General features: G+C 41.2%; 1 protein-coding gene across 1 annotated transcript in view; it reads right to left on the reverse strand.

Annotated features, from left to right (window-relative positions):
• apba2b (amyloid beta (A4) precursor protein-binding, family A, member 2b) overlaps positions 1-674 on the reverse strand; it is a 359,367-nt gene extending 358,693 nt beyond the window's left edge. The window contains exon 1 of the mRNA XM_060911219.1: positions 617-674. The gene's annotated coding sequence lies outside the window, so the exon portion shown is untranslated. The remainder of the gene's footprint in view (positions 1-616) is intronic.
• Between the last annotated feature and the right edge of the window lie 5,326 nt (positions 675-6,000).

Consider the following 6,000-nt stretch of genomic DNA (forward strand, 5'->3'; position numbering starts at 1 on the left):
ACCTAATGTTAATGAGCATGTTTCAGATCCTGGAAAAACAACCAAATCAACTTCATTTGTTAAAATCCGAAACCAAACAGATGAAGCACTAATGATAGATTGTGAAATATTAAAGTTTTATTTATTTGTAAATATTACTGGTGATTAAAGCTCCTTAAAGCTGCTTCCTTCAGAGTCGCAGTATGTTTATAATAAACAGTCATAACAGCCGAGTGTGTCACTAACAGTCATAATAAACAATAAACTTGATGACACAATGCTCAGTCATTTCCAGCTTCTATTTCTGTGGATATTCAGTGAACCCAGCCTGAGTGTAACTGAGCTGAAACCCAGTGAGAGAGAAAGCAGAGATGGTTAAACCCCACACTAATCACAACATCTCCGGATAATCTACTGTACAAACATACAGCAGCCGGAAGACGCTGGAGACCCCACACACACACACACACACACACACATGCACACACACTGCAATAAGCGGATGAGTTTGCGAGCAGACCCCCCCCACACACACACACTGCAATAAGCGGATGAGTTTGCGAGCAGACCCCCCCACACACACACGCACTGCAATAAGCGGCTGAGTTTGCGCGCAGACCCCCGAGCAGCGCGTTACCGTTCAGGCGGCGGCCGCTGCTCTGCTCTCCGTGTAAAAGCCACAGCGGCGGCGGCTCGTGCTGTTGTTGAGGAGGAAAGGCGCTCGCGCTGAGAGGATGAGGAGCGCCGGCGCTTTGAAAGGAGCAGAAGCAGCGCGTGCAGGGCGCAGCTCATAAACCTGCGCGCGCCTCGACCGTTATTTCTGTTCCGCACTCGCGTTCCGAAATAATTAAATAAAATCCCAAAACCACGCCCTCTCGAAATGTGCGCCGTTCTGATTGGTCAGAAAGCCCAGACCGCATCGGACAACCCGAGAGTCAGGGTGCGATTATTATCGCCAGGAGGTTAAATTAAACATCACTATTACTTCTCCATTTATCAACCCGAATTTCATTCCTAATTTACTGCATAACAATAATGATAATAATAATAAAAAAGAAACAATTTTCTATAAATACAATATGGTGACATTCTTTTCATCTCTCTGTCTCTCTGCATAATAATAATAATAATAATAATAATAATAAACAATTTTCCAGTGTGTTTATAAATACAATATGGTGACATTCTTTTCATCTATATCTCTCTCCCTCTTCTTCTTCTTCTTCTTCTTCTTCTCTCTCTCTCTCTCTCTCTCTCTCTTTCTGCCTCCCTCTTCTTCTCTCTCTTTCTCTTCTCCTCTCTCTTTCTGCCTCCCTCTTCTTCTCTCTCTGTCTCCCTCTTCTTCTCTCTCTCTTTCTGTCTCCCTCTTCTTCTCTCTCTCTCTCTGCCTCCCTCTTCTTCTCTCTCTTTCTGACTCCCTCTTCTTCTCTCTCTTTCTCTTCTTCTTCTCCTCTCTCTCTGTCTCCCTCTTCTTCTCTCTCTCTCTCTCTCTCTCTTTCTGTTTCCCTCTTCTTCTCTCTCTCTCTTTCTGCCTCCCTCTTCTTCTCTCTCTTTCTCTTCTTCTTCTTCTTCTTCTCCTCTCTCTCTGCCTCCCTCTTCTTCTCTCTCTTCTTCTTCTTCTTCTTCTCCTCTCTCTCTTTCTGTCTCCCTCTTCTTCTCTCTCTCTCTCTTCTTCTTCTTCTCTCTCTCTCTTTCTGACTCCCTCTTCTCTCTCTTTCTCTTCTTCTTCTCCTCTCTCTCTGTCTCCCTCTTCTTCTCTCTCTTTCTGTCTCCCTCTTCTTCTTCTCTCTCTCTCTGCCTCCCTCTTCTTCTCTCTCTTCTTCTTCTTCTTCTTCTCCTCTCTCTCTGTCTCCCTCTTCTTCTCTCTCTCTTTCTGTCTCCCTCTTCTTCTCTCTCTTCTTCTGCTTCTTCTCTCTCTCTCTTTCTTTCTCCCTCTTCTTCTCTCTTCTTCTTCTGCTTCTTCTCTCTCTGTCTCCCTCTTCTTCTCTCTCTTCTTCTTCTTCTCCTCTCTCTCTCTTGTCTCCCTCTTCTCTCTCTCTCTTTCCCTCTTCTTCTCTCTCTCTTTCTTGTCTCCCTCTTCTCTCTCTCTTTCCCTCTTCTCTTTCTGTCTCCCTCTCTCTCTCTCCCACTTCTTCTCTCTCTCTTTCTGTCTCCCTCTTCTTCTCTCTCCTCCTTTCTCTTCTCTCTCTCTCATCCCTCCTCTTTATTTAAAAAATTTTATAGATTGTCGATATGAAGAATTAACATCTGTAAATAACTAAATAAACATTAATAATAAGAAACCTTTGTGACATGCACACTTCAAGCAAAGTGAAATTCATCCTCTGCATTTAACCCATCTGAAGCAGTGAACACACACGCACACACCCAGAGCAGTGGGCAGCCACATGACAGCGCCCGGGGAGCAGTCAGGGGTTAGTTACCTTGCTCAAGGGCACCTCAGCCCAAGGCCGCCCCACATTAACCTAACTGCATGTCTTTGGACTGTGGGGGAAACCAGAGCACCCAGAGGAAACCCACACAGACATGGGGAGAACACGCAAACTCCACACAGAAAGGCCCTCGCCAGCCGCTGGGTTCGAACCCGGAACCTTCTTGCTGTGAGGCAACCGTGCTAACCACTACACCACCATGCTGTGGTTATTATTAATAATAATTATTATAAACCAGTCTGCCAATGTGTTTAACTTTTTTTTAGATATAATCTAAATTATTTAACATTGTCAACCCAAATTTTATATATACACACACACACACAGTGTTTCAAAAAAAATTGATATTATTTTAGATGTAAATATTCCAAAAACTACATAGTCTATACAAATGAAACTGAACATGCTTAATGTTGAGCAATATAAGATTTATTCCTCAAAATTTGAACTGGAAATTCACAGGAATGTGGAATCCATGAACAATTTCACAAATTTTCGACTTGTTCGATTGTACTCTAACACGCAAAATGCCTTTTCTTTTCCAGTGAATGGCATTTATATACCTAAAAAGATAGAAACAAAAAACATTAAACATAAAATTTTGACCTGTTTTCACAAATGCTTGTGAAATTCTTAATTAGATTTTATATAAAGGTTCGAATGTACAACCCCGATTCCAAAAAAGTTGGGACAAAGTACAAATTGTAAATAAAAACGGAATGCAATGATGTGGAAGTTTCAAAATTCCATATTTTATTCAGAATAGAACATAGATGACACATCAAATGTTTAAACTGAGAAAATGTATCATAGAAAGAGAAAAATTAGGTGATTTTAAATTTCATGACAACAACACATCTCAAAAAAGTTGGGACAAGGCCATGTTTACCACTGTGAGACATCCCCTTTTCTCTTTACAACAGTCTGTAAACGTCTGGGGACTGAGGAGACAAGTTGCTCAAGTTTAGGGATAGGAATGTTAACCCATTCTTAGGATTCTAGTTGCTCAACTGTCTTAGGTCTTTTTTGTCGTATCTTCCGTTTTATAATGCGCCAAATGTTTTCTATGGGTGAAAGATCTGGACTGCAGGCTGGCCAGTTCAGTACCCGGACCCTTCTTCTACGCAGCCATGATGCTGTAATTGATGCAGTATGTGGTTTGGCATTGTCATGTTGGAAAATGCAAGGTCTTCCCTGAAAGAGACGTCGTCTGGATGGGAGCATATGTTGTTTTAGAACCTGGATATACCTTTCAGCATTGATGGTGTCTTTCCAGATGTGTAAGCTGCCCATGCCACACGCACTAATGCAACCCCATACCATCAGAGATGCAGGCTTCTGAACTGAGAGCTGATAACAACTTGGGTCGTCCTTCTCCTCTTTAGTCCGAATGACACGGCGTCCCTGGTTTCCATAAAGAATTTCAAATTTTGCTTCGTCTGACCACAGAACAGTTTTCTACTTTGCCACAGTCCATTTTAAATGAGCCTTGGCCCAGAGAAGACGTCTGCACTTCTGGATCATGTTTAGATACGGCTTCTTCTTTGAACTATAGAGTTTTAGCTGGCAACGGTGGATGGCACGGTGAATTGTGTTCACAGATAATGTTCTCTGGAAATATTCCTGAGCCCATTTTGTGATTTCCAATACAGAAGCATGCCTGTATGTGATGCAGTGCCGTCTAAGGGCCCGAAGATCACGGGCTCCCAGTATGGTTTTCCGGCCTTGACCCTTACGCACAGAGATTCTTCCAGATTCTCTGAATCTTTTGATGATATTATGCACTGTAGATGATGATATATTCAAACTCTTTGCAATTTTACACTGTCAAACTCCTTTCTGATATTGCTCCACTATTTGTCGGTGCAGAATTAGGGGGATTGGTGATCCTCTTCCCATCTTTACTTCTGAGAGCCGCTGCCACTCCAAGATGCTCTTTTTATACCCAGTCATGTTAATGACCTATTGCCAATTGACCTAATGAGTTGCAATTTGGTCCTCCAGCTGTTCCTTTTTTGTATCTTTAACTTTTCCAGCCTCTTATTGCCCCTGTCCCAACTTTTTTGAGATGTGTTGCTGTCATGAAATTTCAAATGAGCCAATATTTGGCATGAAATTTCAAAATGTCTCACTTTCGACATTTGATATGTTGTCTATGTTCTATTGTGAATACAATATCAGTTTTTGAGATGTGTAAATTATTGCATTCCGGTTTTATTTACAATTTGTACTTTGTCCCAACTTTTTTGGAATTGGGGTTGTATTTATTTCAAGAATCTGGCTCACTGTACATATCGACATTAAATAAAGCTATCTATCTATCTATCTATCTATCTATCTATCTATCTAATGCTGTTAAAATTTGAGGTCAATTGAATGAGAATTGGCAAAGTTATTAGACTGTGAAATGATATCAAATTTTTTGAAACACCTTTGGTGTATATATATACATACACACACACGGTGGTGTAGTGGTTAGCACTGTCGCCTCACAGCAAGAAGGTCCAGGTTCGAACTCCGTAGCTGGTGAGGGCCTTTCTGTGTGGAGTTTGCATGTTCTCCATGTGGGTTTCCTCCGGGTGCTCCGGTTTCCTCTACAGTCCAAAGACATGCAGGTTAGGTTAACTGCTGACTCTAAATTGACCGTAGGTGTGAATGGTTGTCTGTGTCTACGTGTCAGCCCCGTGATGACCTGGAGACTTGTCCAGGGTGTACCCCGCCTTTCGCCCATAGTCAGCTGGGATAGGCTCCAGCTTGCCTGCGACCCTGTAGAACAGGATAAAGTGTCTAGAGATAATTTTATATATATATATATATATATATATATATATATATATATATATATAAATAATTTTTTGACATGTACAGTGCCCTCCACAATTATTGATTTCCCTCCACCATAAAGATTAGTTGAAAAAAAAAAAGGTTAGAAATAATCCACCTTTTGGTGAAGTCACTTCATCTCACCCTGAAAAAATGAGAAAAATCCAAACTTGTATTGAAATAACTTTATTCAGAGAAAAACAAATCCCTCATCAAGAAATTATTTTCAACAAAAACACATGTTCCATTATTATTGACACCCCTGTATTTCATACTTTATACAACCTCCCTTTGCCTGTAAAATAGCACTGAGTCTCTCCTATAACATTTTATAAGGTTGGAGATAGGCATCTGAGCAGGGCATCTGAGACTGTTCCTCTTTACACAATGTCTAGATCATCCTGAGGCCCTATCTGTTGTCATGAAGGTGGCGTCTGATGGTGGTTTTGGAGACTCGGAAACCCCAAGATTTTACTTTTTCTTGAAATTCACCAACAAGGATCCTTGGGGATTTTTTTTTTTTTTTGCCTCTCTTACCCTCCTCCTCACTGAACATGGGAGCAAAATAAACTTGGATCCTCTTCCAGGCAAGTTTGTAACAGTTCCATTTGGTGTTCACTTTTTTATTATTGCCCTAACAGTAGAAATGGACATTTTCAGGCGAATAGCTATTTTTTATAACCATTCCCTGACTTATGAAGGTCAACACACTTCGCCCTCATTTGGCTTGTGTGTTCTTTTATCTTTCCCATGTTGATGGATGACT

This window comes from Neoarius graeffei, chromosome 27 (genome assembly GCF_027579695.1).
Source record: "Neoarius graeffei isolate fNeoGra1 chromosome 27, fNeoGra1.pri, whole genome shotgun sequence".
NCBI classification, from domain to species: Eukaryota; Metazoa; Chordata; class Actinopteri; order Siluriformes; family Ariidae; genus Neoarius; species Neoarius graeffei.